The sequence below is a fragment of the Neoarius graeffei genome, chromosome 27 (genome assembly GCF_027579695.1).
Source record: "Neoarius graeffei isolate fNeoGra1 chromosome 27, fNeoGra1.pri, whole genome shotgun sequence".
Lineage (NCBI taxonomy): Eukaryota > Metazoa > Chordata > Actinopteri > Siluriformes > Ariidae > Neoarius > Neoarius graeffei.
The window spans coordinates 37,322,527-37,339,890 of NC_083595.1; positions in this window are offsets into that span (position 1 = coordinate 37,322,527).

Genomic DNA, 17,364 nt, shown 5'->3' on the forward strand with positions numbered 1-17,364 from the left:
AAGGATAAAGCGGCTAGAGATAATGAGATGAGATGAGATGAGGAGTAAGCCATAATAAATGAAACAAAGTCAGTATTTGGTGTTTGCTTAAAAAATAGCAGTCTCAGGTACAGTGAGTGCAGTTTTATGCGGAAATGAGCTATAGGTTTTACGGAGCATCTTACAGAACCAGCCACAGTTCTTCTGGACACTTTGACTGTCACAGTCGCTTCTTCATTTTGCACCAAAACCCAGTAGCCTTCATTATGTTTTCTTTTTTAATCTGAAAAGTGCTCTCTTATGTAATATGCTGCTCAGATACATTTTTTTCCCCTGTATCATTTAATTGTGTGCTGGAAAATGAATGTTTGGAACTCTTAAATGTTTTTGTACCGACTCGATAATGTAGAAGCCATAAAAAAAGAAATCGATAACAAAAGTTTGTATGAAAAAAAGGGTGCTGAAGACTTTTGCACAACACTATAAATCAATATCGAGCACCCTTTTTTGACATGAAGCCAGTTCAAGTCCTCCAGGGGTCTTGTACCTTAATCTAATCTATTTTCCAAGGGGGAGGAAAAAAAAACTTGATTGTCTTTATAGCCTAACCTCTAAACACTAATTTATTCCCTTTACTTGCCCTAAAAAAATGCTGTACATTTATTTGATGCACATTACTGAATAAAACCTGATGCTCTGTCCTATATCTATCACATTCCATCAAGACATGTTACAGGACCCACACAAACCATTCTCATGTTTACCCCAGTGTTGCAGTTAAGCCACTAACCTCAAGTCCGAGCCCAGTCTCGAGTCCCCAGTATTCAAGTCCGAGTCAAGTCCAAGTCATTAATCAAAATTTCGAGTCGAGTCCATTATAGATCCGAGTCAAGTCCGAGAACAAGACTCCATCCACACCACTTGACGGTGCTGCCTTTATGTGAAACCGTCTCTGCTGCTGTGTTGGACTAACGGTACCGCTTGACTGCCCCATTTTAGTTAATAGGCTACAGATAAAAAGCTTGTTCATCGTTCAACAAACCCTGCCCACTATCAACAGGGCAAAGAGCATGAGAGAGGGTTAACACTAGCTAGTTTATCGCTCAGCAAGCAAGCCCTGCTATCAACAGAGCAATGATCATAGCGTGTCACTTACTTCTCTGGGTGTAGTCTTGCCAAATGACGATAGAAGTTCGAGGTTGTCCCCGTCATCTCCTCGATAGTTCTTCTACATATGGAACACATAGCAGTGCATTTTTTCCCACTGCACGAGAAGTCTGTCTAAGCAAAGCGGACAATCCTAGGGGCTTCTCACCAGGCATTTTAGTACCATTAACGTTAGTTTGTTCCTGAACATGACGTATGAACAGGTGAATGTGCATTCTCTTGCACGAAATTAGTATAAAAATTAATGTAGATATAAATATCTTATACCAAATTATTATGGCATGTTAAGAAAAACAAAGAAAAAATCTGAGTCGTCTTCAATTTACGAGTCTGAATGCAGTTAATGCACGAGTCTGAGTCATCAGTGCTCAAGTCCAAGTCAAGCCACGAGTCCTTAAAATTAGGGCACAAGTCAGACTCGAGTACTACAAGCCTGGTTTACCCATTCAAGGTAGAATGCAATCCTCAGTGACCAAGACGTAATCTAACTTGCAAGGTTCTTCTTTTCTATTTTCACCAAGGTAAAATGACTGACCAATGGTTTGATGGATTCTATATAGCCATCACCCTGTATGACTATTATTCCATCTGTCCTGCCAATTATTTAACACTAGAGTTTAGTTTATAGCCTTAGCCCCAGTTTTGCCCATAGGAATAAACCGTACATCACTCCTATTCAATGCTTCTTTTGCAAGCTTTCCCTGCAATACACACAAGCAAAAATGCACTGTTACACTGGCTAATTTAATCCAATCTAATAAAGCTAAGATTGCTGCTACAATATCTTTTGTCTCAGGACAGGGTGATGTTAAACTAAATAGAGCTGAAGAAGAGTCACATAGTACGACTATCTTTTTAGATTTAACCTGTTCCAGCCATTCTAGCCCCATGACCATAGATGCTAACTCAGCTACTATTCAGGAGATGGTGACCCTGCTGGAAGGGAGGGGTATGACTGGCAGTTGCTTCCACAGAAGGTTACACTGATTGTGTATTAGCAATTTTCTCCATTTTTTCCGAATTATTTAACAACAAATAATTTTTTTGTGATTTGTTATATAATTATTAATATTTATACGATTAACATACAATTATGTACTACCTAATTTGCATCGGCCATATTGGGTGTCTCAGAGCTGTTGCTAATTTGTTCTACATGCTGATGCTAGCAGTGCATAAAGGAAGAAGCAGACCTCTGTCTGACCCCATTGCTGTTCGCTATAAGAGAACGTTAAAGCTTGATTTGATTTGCTTTCCTAACAGTGATTTCCTCTGGTCAGTCTGTGCACAAACAGCCTATCCCACCACTGCCTGAGGGCTTAATGGTAGTGCATGGAGGAGGATATATATCGCTTTGCCTTTTTCTTCCCTTTTCAGTCTGTCTCCCTTCCCCTCGATTTCCTTCTCCATTCATCTCAAATGACCCTCGCCACTTGTTTCTTTTCAATTCTTGTCTGCTGTCCTCTTGTGCGTTTTACCTCTCTGTAGTCTGCCTGTAATCTGATGGAATATGACACACTGTCACGCAGACCAATCAGAGAGAGAGAGAGAGAGAGACGGAGAGAAAGAGAGAGCGGGAGAGAGAATGACATAAGCCTTCTTGTGTCAAGCATTTTGGTTGAAAGTTTTGTCTTTCGTTAAACTCTTTGTTCACAACTTACAGCTGCTCCCGTTGCCTTGCTCATCATTCTGCCACCAGCGCAAAAGTACAACACAGGCAAATGATCAAAACTTGCAGCTCCTTTTAACCTTGTCCATCATTCTGCACTAGTTGATTCTCTCTCTCTCTGTATTTCTCACTCAACAGTGTAAAGCACTGGAACAAATCAAGAGCTCTTCCTCCTCATAAGACTTGACTCTGCAAGTAAGCAGTGTGCAATTAACAATCAAACCAAGAGGAGCCAATATAAATCCGATTTATCGCCAGCCGCAGTCACTTTTACAGCTCTCCATAGCTCCTTCCATAGCTGTTCTCCTCTGACCCTATTTCTCATCATTCATCTACTAACACACACACAAACACACACACACACACACCCATCTATTGTTCATACATTCACTCAGACAATGTAAATATCTTGGTTTCCATTAACTGTCATTATAATGACATTCTGTGGACCTCAAATGATCAGCAGAAATGTCTTCAAGATTACAACACACACACACACACACACACACACACACACACACACACACACACACACACAATGCCCATACTTACTGCTACAAGACACCAGCAAAATGTACACACAGTTATGGTAATTAATAAATGAATGAATTAATTCATTCATTCATTCATATTCAGTAAGAACTATATCCTGCTCAGGGTCCTGATGGATCTGGAGCTTATCCCAGGAACAGTGGGTGTAAGGTGGGAATACAATCTGGATGAGACACCAGTCCAAGGCAGGGATCCATATCCATGCACACACACACACACACACACACAAAACAAAACAGAGGACACCCACATGGACACAGGGAAGCTGGAGCTGTGAGATGGCAACATTACTGCTACGCCAACACAGCATACATTTTACACACCATTTATTTCAAAATTAATTTGCATTACTATGTATTTGCCGATTTCAGACAAAATATGGCTTCTGACGTCACACTCGGCATGGAAATGCAGAACAAAAATTTGTTTCACAAACTCATGCATCAGGAAATGGACAAAATACATGACAATAATACCTCACAGAATACTACATGCAGAATGTTAAGACCCAGTGCACTGACAAAGTTCTAGGTAGCTAACTCAATCACAAGCTATCATTCTAGCAAGCTAGTTTTGTTACCAAGTGAGAATAAATTTTAACCCCAATTCCATTAATTTGAGACACTGTGTAAAACATAAATAAAAATATTAACAATATGATGATTTGCAAATGTTGGAAACCCTATATTTCATTGAAAAAGAACAAAGATAACATATTAAAGGTTGAAACTGAGAAATTTTATTTTTTTTTTGGAAAATATGTGCACATTTTTAATTCGATGTCAGTAATATATTTCAAAAAAGTCGGAACAGGGCAACAAAAGACTGAAAAAGTAGCATAATGCTAAAACAAAAACAAAAAAACAACCACTAATTAGGTTAAATGGCAACAGATCAGTAACATAATTGGGTATAAAAAGAGCGCCCCAGAGAGGCGGAGTCTCTCAGAAGTAAAGATGGGGAGGGGTTCACCGCTCTGTGAAAGACTGTGTGGGCAAACAGTGCAACAATTTAAGAATAACGTTCCTCAATGTAAAACTGCAAAAAATTTGTGGATCAAAATTCTATTGCCATCTATGGTACATAATATCATTAAAAGATTCAGAGAATCTGGAGAAATCTCTGTATGCAAGAGACAAGGCTGAAAACTGACACTGGATGCTTGTGATCTTCAGGCCCTCAGGAGACACTGCATTAAAAGCAGACACGTGTCTGTAGTGGAAATCACTGTATGGGCTCAGGAACACTTCAGAAGACCATCATCTGTGAAAACAGTTCATTGCTTCATCCACAAATGCAAGTTAAAACCGGATATAAATGATATCCAAAAACACCACCACCTTCTCTGGGCCTGAGTTCTTTTATGACGGACTGAGGTGAAGTGGACATTATCCCGAGGTCTGACGAATCAAACACAGACATTCTTTCTAGAAATCATGGACACCACGTCCTCCAGGCTAAAGAGGAGAGAGACCATCTGGCTTGTTATCAGTGCACAGTTCAAAAGCAGCATCTGTGATGGTATGAGAGTGCATTAGTGCACATGACATCTGGGAAGGCATCATTAATGCTGAATGATATAAACACGTTTCAGAACAATATACTGCCATCCAGACAAAAATCTTTTCCAGGGAAGGCCTTCCTTCTTTCAGCAAGACAATGCCAAACTGCTTTCTGCACATAGTAAAACTGCATGGCTCCATAGTAAAAGAGTATGGGTGCTAAACTGGCCTGCTTGCAGTCTAGACCTGTCTCCCATTTAAAACATCTGGTGGATTATGAAGTGCAAAATACGACAAAGGAGACCTCGAACTGTTGAACAACTGAAACTGTATATCGGGCAAGAATGGGACAACATTTCTCTTTCAAAACTACAGCAATTGGTCTCCTCAGTTCCCAAACATTTACAGAATGGTGTTAAAGGGCATATCACAGGTAAATTCAGGTGCAAGATCAATGTCTCATCTCATCTCATTATCTCTAGCCGCTTTATCCTTCTACAGGGTCGCAGGCAAGCTGGAGCCTATCCCAGCTGACTACGGGCGAAAGGCGGGGTACACCCTGGACAAGTCGCCAGGTCATCACAGGGCTGACACACAGACACAGACAACCATTCACACTCACACCTACGGTCAATTTAGAGTCACCAGTTAACCTAACCTGCATGTCTTTGGACTGTGGGGGAAACCGGAGCACCCGGAGGAAACCCATGCGGACACGGGGAGAACATGCAAACTCCACACAGAAAGGCCCTCGCCGGCCCCAGGGCTCGAACTCAGGACCTTCTTACTGTGAGGCGACAGCGCTAACCACTACACCACCGTGCCGCCCAAGATCAATGTAATTCTCCTATTTTATATTAAACTTTGGTCAAATATCTGTAATGTCCTGCATTCTCTGCAATATTTTTTACCTTGCGCAATACCAGAAAAATTCAGTTGAAATCAAGCCATTTGAGGCGAATTGGTCCGCCTCTGAAAAAACTTTGCATTTGAATTTCCCGGGAAACATTGATTTTCGTGATGTCACGTGCGGGACGCCTCCCTCTGAATCCTACGTCAGCGCTGGTTTGTTTATGAGAAAACAACCTGGTGGTTTTCTGCAAATTTCTTCAACGTTATCATGTAATTATTAAAATGGTTAACAGATGTATCTTAGGACGGTGTAGCAACACCAATCTTGATGGGATTAGTACTCATCGTTTTCCAAAAGACCGGACAATGAGAGAGAAATGGGAGCGCTTGGTCTACACAGGCTGTGCACTGAAACTGTGCAAAGTTCGCACAGCCTGCTGGCGCTTCTGCAGGTGACATCACGAATCTGGCTCCAGACTCCCTTGGGATTTTTCCAGACGCATTTTGTTATTTTATTTTTTTCTGCTGTAGACAGATGGCCTTGTGCAAAATTACCCTTCTGGATGAGTGTGTAAAGGGACATACTTTCATATTAAAAAAAAAATGAAATTGGTCCAGAATATGCACTTTAAAAGTAGAGGTGATGCAACACAGTGGTAAACATGCCCCTGTCCCAACTTTTTTGAAATGTGTTGCTGACATCAAATTCAAAATGAGCATATATTTTTCAAAAAACAATAAAATTTCTCACTTTCAACATTTGATATGTTGTCTTTATACTATTTTCAATGAAACATAGGATTTCCATGATTTGCAAATTGTCATATACTGTTTTTTATTTACATTTTACACAGTGCCCCAAATTTATGGAATTGGGGTTGTAAAGAGATTGCTGACTCGCTAGAAAGCTATCTATCTCTTTAGCTAGGCAGCTAACTAACTTTCAAGATAGCTGGCTAGGTGGTAAGATAGGATTAAGGTAATCAACAACTCCCCATTAAGTCCAGTTAGGAAGTGAATTCAGCTCTAGAATGAATGTTTGCTATGTAGCTTAGAATTTTTTGATACATAAGTGAAGCAATAAAGATAAATTTTCTTTGAACTTAGACTTGATGTCTTTGATTTATGTTATTTTTTGTAAATGGTACACATCGACAGTAGCTTCTCTGTATGTACCACGAGTTTCTCTGCAACTGAGTGAAAATCCTGTTTTCGTACTTTAGATTTTATTTTCCATTTTATGTCCTTCAGGTTTTATTATGCACAAATGTAAAATTTGCATGAAGCAGAAGGTAGGAAGCTTAAGAGAAGCCTCCTCTACACACACACACACACACACACACACACACTTATTAACATCAGGAAAGCTCACCCATCAAGCTATATGTATTTAGGCATAAATAATGACACCTGTGTCACTTGGTATCTGTTGAAAAGGCCTGGAAGATATATGATGTCAGTGTTGTTGCCCCTATGCCATGTTTATCCGTGTCCCCTGTTACCTGTCTGTGAGCCATGAATCGCTTTGGACAGTACCATTAAATGCCATGTCATTACCTGTTATGGAGTGATACACTCAGTCCAGCTGCCTCCTGCGACAGGTTTAGTGAATGAGTGGGATTGTGTTATTCAGTGAGTCCATGTGCAAGTGTGTGTGTGTGTGCATGCTCAGGTTTGTGTATATGCTGGTCAGAGACCAGTGAGAAAGACAGAATTGGCATTAAATTGTTGGGGAGTGCTGGATTGACTTTGACTGCTGCAGGAGAGGGCTGTTAACAGGAGAAGGAGGTTGTGTTTGTCACTGAGCCGAGGGCAGACTGAGCTCTTCGGATAGGTGAAGACTCCCGGTGGGACATGCTGCCTGGCTAGGCAAGCCAAGAAGGAGAGAGAGGCTAAATTGAAGGTTTATTTATCCAATTCGCTGTCAAGGTCGACACATCGAACAGAGCTGGCCTCTGTGTGTGCTCACCAAATGCCAAAATAATAATAAAAAAAAAAATCTAGCAAACGGTTAAGAGAAAGGAGAAGGCCCCAGAATCAATGACCTTTGTGCATCAGGCATCAACATGCCAGAGACTCTTAAGGCCATCCTTTAATGGCTGTTGCTGTTGCCTTTCAGAACGGAAGGAAACAGCAACAGTCTGCCCCTTTGGTCAGCTGAAATAACACACACACACACACACACACATCTTATCATCTTACATTTACAGAAATACACCACAAACCAGTTATAAATGATTAAAAAAACATAAATAACATTGTGGTCATTATTCAGTTGTGTGCATCCTTCACTTCTTTTGTCATAATTTTAAACTTGAGACTATTTATAGAGCATGTACAAACCGTTCAGCAGTTTTTGTCCCCTTGATTGCTGTTACCTGCTAATTGCAAAGGGAAGCAGTGGGTTTGTGAGACAATCAATATGTCACATAAGTACTGTTTGTCTACTTTAATGAGAGATTAAAAGAAAGAACAACAACAACAAAAAGAACAGAATTTCTGAGCTTCCTCCATATACAGTACATCCTTCAAATTACATTCACGTAAATGTAATTAAATGGGTAATGCGTGTGAAAGTACAGAGCTTGTTTATAATCATGAGCTTGGGCTTTAGTTGAGAAATTAACATGATATAATATGGTGAAAATGACAGACTGAGCCATAGTCGGCGCAGAAACGTTTCAATTAACCTTGCCCTCAAAGTTCTCAGCTCCGAATTCAGCTTGATGGCTTGATGTATAACATCGCCAGTGGTTATTTTTCTTTCCTTTTTTTTTTAACCGCATGAAATATGCTTCTGTATAATTCTGCATCCTTCCTCTTTGTTCCTCACTTCCTATTCTGCTAAGTAAAAATATCCAAGAAAGGTCAGTTAGGAACGAAACACCACGGTGATTTCTAAGGTCAAACAGCACCTACAAATATACAAATAAAAGAGATAATTGTTATCAATCTAATATTAGCGTGAAATATGAATATGCTGATTTACAATCCTTATTTTCTGCATCTAAAGTGTCTCAACAGAAAAAATTCTCAGTTTGTCCATTATCTCAGTCAAATGGTGTTTTTTTTGTTCACTTTCTTGCGTTTTCTTGCCTTTCTAATTACTGTGCATGATCAAGCTGACAAGGGTTGACGGGAAGCTTAATTCTGTTTTTAGTGAGCAGACGGATGGAGCGCTCCTTTACAGGGACCGCCTCGTCAAAGTTTCTGAGGGCCCTGTCAGCGTGAAAAGAACATGACCTTTAAGTTGTATCAGCATGTTTGCTGGTGCATACAAGGGAGTAGGGGAAGAAAAAAAAAAGGTTTCCAATACGTCACTATATTTAAGCACAGTTTCTGTGTTCAAATGTACATGCAGTGAATACTAACGCTTGAGTACTTACAGATTATTTTACATACTGTAACTGCATTATCATGAGCCGAATCAGCTCTGATTCAGCTCCTCTCTGAAATCAAAGCAGTTTAAATGAGGCTCAGGTTTCTTCACCCTATTGCCCAGCTCAAATTTTAAGTAGGTTACAAAAGTATGAAGCACAAAGCCTGTGACTGACTCAGGCTCTTAATTACAGCCAGTGCATGAATCTATACTGGAGCTGATAGAATCCACAGATACAGTATCAGGATCAGATAGACAGGAGCAGGAAGAGAAGATCAAGATTTTTGGCTTTGCCTTGATGGGTTTATAAAAATTTTACATGGGCAAAGTCAAGTGTATCAGCAGCAAACCTTTTAAGAATTAGGACTTTTCTGCCTGTAGAACAGAAGAAAAAATTATTAAAACAAGTGTTGCCAGGCAAAACAAACCTTGCCCGGTAGCACTTATGATGAATATGAAGGAAGATATCACAAAAAAAAAAATGAAAAGGGGGCATCATGGCTCAGGTGGATAAGGCGCCATACCATAAATCTAGGGACCCAGGTTTGATTCTGGCCTGAGGTCATTTCCCGATCCCTTCCTGTCTCTATGCTGTCCTATCCAATAAAGGTAAAAAAAGCCCCCAAAAAATCTTTAAAAAAACCCCAGATCGGCCTTCAAGAAGCGAGAATACAGATGGATAATGCTCCGACTCTTCTTTGGATACAAAACAACAAAAACAACACATGTTGTTTACCTGCATTTAGAAAAAAAAAATAAAGGTACCCTATGGGTACATGTGGCTACTGCTTATAAATAAAATAGTTTTCTGATCCCATGTCCATACAGTAAATATAGCATATATTTACTCGATGAGGCAGTAGCCACAAAAATGAAATGTAATCCAAAAATGAACAATTTAAAAATCACAGAAGTAACATATACCAAGTGTCTATATTTTATATTATTCTACTCTTACCTCTTACAGTTTTCAAAACTGAAACCTCCGGACATACACATGCTGTCGCCATGACCCAAACTCTTATTTCCTGGAAAAGGCCCGGCGCTAGAGCTCAGTGGAATGCACTTTCCCTCTGTAATAAGCATAAACATGTCTGAAAACGGTTTCTTTAGTCTAGTCCATTTATTTCGAATGGTGAACCGAATTGTATACACTCACCGGCCATTTTAATCGGAACACGTGTATGCGCATGCGCAGTGTGCGATTGTTACACTCTTACATTCTTACAGCACGATGGCATAGTGGCTAGCGCCTCTATAATGAGGCAGTAGCGACAACAAAAACGATTTTGACCTTTTTGGTAACCTTGACCGGATGACCCTCAAAATGTTGGAGGTTCTATTTGAGACTAATGCCCATCTATCTTGAAAGTTTCATGAAGATTGATCCAGCTGTTTTCCCGTAATATCGTTAACAAAAAACAAAGAAACCTGACCGAAAACAATACCTCGCCCCCTGGTGGACTCTGTCCCGGGCGAGTTAAAAATAAACGACAACAACAATAGAAAACACGGCAAAATTCTGCTTTGATCTCTTAGACATCATAAATGCTCTTATTATCTGAACATACATTTTATAGTGAATAATCCCTACTGAGTGTGTGAATACACTGTAAAGTATGTAACCTTTCAGCGTATTTCCTTTTCCTGGATGCATTAGCATGCAGCACCCTGTAGTGTATCCATTTCTGTGGGCCATGGATTAGCACGCTTTGCACTTTTATCAGCAAACTCAAAACTGCTGCTCAATGGGCCATTCCTTTTTGCTCATTTCCATTTTCTTACATGTATGTGCTAGGCAATGAGATGCTGGTGTTGATTGGTAGAATGCTTTAGGAGATGACCTGTTTAATTTAATTTTTTTTTCAATCTTTCCAGCCCCTGCACATTTCAGATAGGCCTAGCCGTGGGATATTTACTTAAAAAAAAAAAAGATATGCACCATACTTAAGCACTGCAACACCAGAACTATGCTAACAACGAAAAGGGTTGCCATGTCTGCATAGCTATATACGAAATATCCTGTATGGGTTTTAGAGTAGAATCTTATGATAATATGATAAACGTATTTAGCTGAACTTCAAGGTCCTACAATTATTCTCTATTATCATATATTGTCATAAAAAATGAATAACTTGGATGAGAAATTCGTACAGAGGAGATAGTGAACAGCAAACCTATTGACCTCGCATAATGGCTGTTCTCTTGAGGTAAAAATCATCACGAGAGGAAACAGGAAGTTGGATTCAATGATGACAAGACATTGATAATAACTTGTATTCTTGTATTTGGTGTGTGTGTGGATAGTTGGTTTACTACAGTGTTTGGGGTGGACATGTGTAAAAAAAAAAAACATACACACACACACACACACACACACACACAGAATGCAGAGGCAGCCAGAGATGAAGCAGAATCAGTGGACACTGTGTGGGTGTTGAGTGATGACCAAACAATAGCAGAGAATCAACTCACCATGAGACTCAATAAAGCAGAACAAGGTCACAAGAGCACTGTCCACCTGAACCTATGCCTACGTGTGTGTGTGTGTGTGTTGCTGCATGGGCCGTTGTCACACACATAATACACTGACAATCCATGTATCAGGATACATGGATTTTTGGATACTACACGTGAACCATTGTACTTTGTATAAGAGACAGGTGACATGGGTGTAAGTAAAATCCCAAGTCATTCAATCAACATTGTGCATTCATTAAAAGCATTTGCTATTATAATTGCATTATTTAAAAAAGGGACTTCTATAAAAACTACCACTTGTGCTGACAAAGAAATTGTTCAAACAAACATTACATTAGTTAAAAAATAAAATAAAATTTAATCTTCAGGGTGGCACAGTGGTGTGGTGGTTAGCACTGCTTCCTCAGAACTAGTAGGTTCCAGGTTCAAACCTGCTGGTCAGCCATGGCCTACGCTTGCTCTATTTGTGGGTTTCCTCCTGATGCTGTGGTTTTCTCCCACCGTCCAAAGACGTGGATTAAAGGGCATATCCTGGACCAATTTAGTGGGGTTTTTTTTATATGAAAGTATGTTCCTTTACACACTCATCCAGAAGGGTAATTTTGCACAAGGCCATGTGTCTACAGCAGAAAAAAATAAAATAAAAAAACGCGTCTGGAAAAATCCCAAGGGAGTCTGGAGCCATATTGATCCAGATTCGTGATGTCATGTGCGGGTCCGCCAGCAGGCTGAGAGACAAACACAGGAACACCTAATTTAGAGTATAGTCTTTATTTCTTACCCTGGCAACAGTCAACTTGTGAATTGCCGATTTTCTTGGTTTTTTTCTCGGCTCTGCTTGGTCCTCGGCTTCGAGGGCCTCAGTGGATGCGGCACTTCGCCTTCTGTCAGGGGAGACGAATACGGCTGGTTCCTTTGGTGACGCTGACACAAATGGAGACGGTGTTGCTTTGGGCATTCTAACAGATGGAACTGTGTCTTTTTTCAGATCAAGTTGCTTCTTGAAGCCCATTTCCCACTGCAAATAGTTCTCAAAGTCTTCGGGCTCTATGAAGTGAGCCCCGCATATGATGCTGTGGTCTGTTGCATGTTGCCAGTTTTTCTGGGTGCGTCGCACGAAGTGCTCCCATTTCTCTCTCATTGTCCGGTCTTTTGGGAAACGATGAGTACTAATCCCATCAAGATTGGTGTTGCTACACCTTCCTACGATACATCTGTTAACCATTTTAATAATTACATGATAACGTTGAAGAAATTTGCAGAAACCCACCAGGTCGTTTTCTCATAAACAAACCAACTTTGACATGGGATTCAGAGGGAGGCGTCCTGCACGCGACGTCACGAAAATCAATGTTTGCCGGGAAATCCAAATGCCAAGTTTTTTCAGAGGCAGACCAATTCGCCTCAAATGGTTTGATTTCAACTGAATTTTTCTGGTATTGCGCAAGGTAAAAAAATTGCACAAAACGCAAAATGTGACAGATATTTGACCAAAGTTGAATATAAAATAAGAGAATTACATTGATCTTGCTCCTAAATATACCCAAGATGTACCCTTTAAGTCAACTGGCTTCTCTAAATTGCCAACAGGTGTGAATGTACATTACATTACAGGCATTTATCAGACGCTCTTATCCAGAGCGACACACAACAGTTGGGGGTTAGGTCCCTTGCTCAAGGGCACTTCAGCCATTTCTGCTGGTCCAGGGAATCTAACCGGCAACCTTTTGGTCCCAAAGCTGCTTCTCTAACCATTAGGCCATGGCTTCCTTTTGTGATTGTGAATGGCTGTCTGTCTCTCTGTGTTAGCCCTGTAATAGATTGGTGACCTGTCTAGGGTTTACACTTCCTCTTGCCTGAAGTCAGCTGGAACTGATTCCAGCTCACACACGACCCACAATGGATCATAGGTATAGAAAATGAAGAATGAAGGAAAAAAAAAAAATAATATATATATATATATATATATATATATATATAAAATTTTAACTGTGCGATAGTAATGATGTAAATACCAGCGCGATGGACTCATCCTTGTCCTGTCATCTTTCCAGTTCTTCTCTACTCCACGTTGGTTTGAAGTCGTATGGAATAATCTCCAGCACTATATATATATTACCTTAAGACAAATTATCAACTCCATCATTTGCTGTCTGATTTTTTACATTTTTAATTTTTATTTTTACTGAAGCTGAGGTTATTAAAGCGAAACTGAAGTCATTTTTAAACTTGCTTTATTTCTTAATTACCGTGTTATTCAATTACATTTTCGGTTTTATTAACCTTATATCATGACTTGTATTGGCACATTATATTATACTTATCAGCCTTTTCGGTTTTTAGCCATGTTGAATGTAGTTCATTTGGTCCACGGCAGATGTCGCTTATCTGCGCGATCTTCACGAGACTTGTGCGAGACTTCAAAAGTGAAGTGTCGGTGCCGCCATTTTGAAAACTGTTTACACAGCGGCCAGATCGCCATATCATTCCAATTTGGATTAATTTTGAGATTTGCGAGCTTCATCAGTGCTGGAGATTATTCCATACGACTTCAAACCAACGTGGAGTAGAGAAGAACTGGAAAGATGACAGGACAAGGATGAGTCCATCGCGCTGGTATTTACGTCATTACTATCGCACAGTTAAAACGCGCCAGATCAGGCGGCTGGTGGGTTTTCAAAATAATAAATACATGCATGTATTTTTGTGATAAATACATATTATACTGAACGCATTTCCCACATAATCCTCACTAAGGTTTCGGACAGCACTACAAAATGGTGTCCCCACTATATAGTGCCCTATATAGTGAGTAGGGAGTGATTTCGGACAAAGGGAAAACTTACGGCTTGATTACGTCAGCATTCGAAGGAGGGCGCATGCGTCTTTTGACAACGTTGGAAGATGTTGGTCATTTTGATTTCCACTCTATGTTTTACTTCGGTCTACGATGTCTCGCACAGGTCTCAACGAATCTCGTTTACAGCCATTGCTTTGACATATGAACTGATATATTACAGAGCGTATTTCAAACACTCATAACTTGCTATAGCAGTGACAAAATAGCCGTCAGAAATGCATTCCTACATTTAATAAAATGACAAATAGAATTTTGATAATAAAAAATTTGCCTTCAGTTCCCCTTTAAGATAGATAGATAGATAGATAGATAGATAGATAGATAGATAGATAGATAGATAGATAGATAGATAGATAAACTTTATTAATCCCACAAAAAGGAAATTCAAATGTTATCGCAGTAGATTGATAAAGGTAGACAGAAACAATTAACCACTGGACAAAAACTGTAAAAATAAATAAATGAATGAATGAAACGAAACACACAGAACATGACCTGAGATGTAACTGATGAACTGAACTGCTTTTTCAATGAAAAGACAAGTGCCACAGTTACTGGGTGATCCCGCTTAGGGTCAACATACAGTATAGGTAGCCTAATATAAAGACACTCAGTGTAGAATAGCCTGATTCAAAAAAAAAAACAACAACAACAAAAAAAACCCAAATCTTATAGCTGACAGTCTGCCATTATGAGAAATATGCATATACTTGTATTCTAATACCAAACTACTGACTGAAACGGAAGTGATTCTGGCTCCAAGATCGCTGCTGATTCTATATTTCTCTGTGTTTTTTTTTATGCTACAGTACATGCACTATATGGGTGGCATGGTGGTGTAGTGGTTAGCGCTGTCGCCTCACAGCAAGAAGGTCCGGGTTCGAGCCCCGTGGCCGGTGAGGGCCTTTCTGTGTGGAGTTTGCATGTTCTCCCCGTGTCCACGTGGGTTTCCTCCGGGTGCTCCGGTTTCCCCCACAGTCCAAAGACATTCAGGTTAGGTTAACTGGTGACTCTAAATTGAGCGTAGGTGTGAATGTGAGTGTGAATGGTTGTCTGTGTCTATGTGTCAGCCCTGTGATGACCTGGCGACTTGTCCAGGGTGTACCCCGCCTTTCGCCCGTAGTCAGCTGGGATAGGCTCCAGCTTGCCTGCGACCCTGTAGAACAGGATAAAGCAGCTAGAGATGATGAGATGAGATGCACTATATGGCTAAAAGTATGTGGATACCTGGGCATCACACCCCATATGTGGTTCTTTTGAGATTTATTAAGACATGGTTTGCCAAGGTTGGTGTAGAAAAACTTAAGTGACCTGCACAGAGCCCTGGCCTCAATGCTTTTGGGAATTGGAACGCCAACTGCACCCAAGGCTTTCTCACTTGACATCGGTGCCTGACCTCACTAATGCACTTGTGAATGAATAGGCACAAATAATTACAACCATGGTCCAAAATCTAGTGTAAAGCCTTCCTAGAAGAGTGGATGTTATTATAACAGCAAAGGGGGACTACATCTGCAGTTGGATGTTCAAAAATTTCAGTGGGTGTGATGGTTTGGTGTCCGTAAACTTTTGGTCAAGAAAGGTAGCGAGAAAGAAAGAAACATTAAGGAAAAGAAAATGAAGGAACTAAGAATTAAAATTATTTTCCACCCATGTGGTGCTGGGGCCTAATCTAGATGCGATTCCACACATTTCTTCCAAAATAAGATTGGTCCCTGTGCCAAAGAGCTGGTACTAGCATGGCATGACAAAATTGCTGGTTCGCAAGAAATTCACCACCATTTTGATAAAACATGAACGAGATCAGAAATCGCTACACGCAGGCAACCTGCAAATGCAACATGTAATGACTTGAAAAGTAAATTTATAAAAACAAAATCAAGCAAAGCAGATGCGTTCAAGTCATCATGACTTTTTTTTTCCCTTCAAGTGTTATGTAGGTTAACATTTCAACAGAAATAACCCCAACGCCTGCTCAGTAATGTTCGGTTCTCAAACCTGTCCAAATGTGGGCCGGTTCTCAAAAGGCACCAAGCAGAACTGGCTCCACACAGGCACTGGCACTGTCCTGGTGGAAAAGATCCAAAAGAGGTATCATTAAAGAAATGAAAGAGAAGGACGTAAAACGAAAGAGGTTTTGGTTTCTCTGACTTTGAGATAAAGATTTGAGTCCTTTATGTTAAGAACGATTTGCTACAATATAATTTTCAGTTCATCATTATAATTTTGGGTTGTCATTTCCCACCTCAGTGCAGTACTCTTTGTGTCGATTGTAATATTCAGAAGCTCCCACATTTTTGATAACTCACTGCATCAAGCACTACAACCCTCGAGCCCCGCTCTCGCTGAAGGCACTCAGTTTTTGTTTTGAGCTGTTTGGCAGCCAACCTGCACTTCCTCATCCTCCCCACACCCACACTTGGTTCCGTTAAAAATATATCATCCTTTCAGGGACAAACAAGCCCTAATCTGTGCCTGTGCTCACACCACATGTTGGAACCCTTAAGGACAGCTTTACCTCTGACTGTTATAAGTGCTGACACTGGTGACTCCTTCCAAAAGTGCTAAATAAATGTCTCCTCACAGACATCTATATCAACATTTACACAAGTTTTTAAAAAGCTTATGTTCTTCTTCACCTGTCAAGTGTGTTCTGGGTTGGGGCCCTTTTCTAGGGTTTCTTGGCTAAGTAAGTAAGTACAGCCAGCTCGCTGCACTGCTTTTGGTCATGGACAATTTAGAATAGCCAATTAGCCTAAATACATGTCTTTGGACTGGGGGGGGGGGGGGGGGGGGACCCATGCAGGCACAAGAAGAACATGCAAACTACACACAGAAAGGGCCCTAGTTGGCCCTGAGGTTCAAACCCAAAACCTTCTGCTGTGAGGTGACAGTGCTAACCACTGCACCACCATGCCACCCC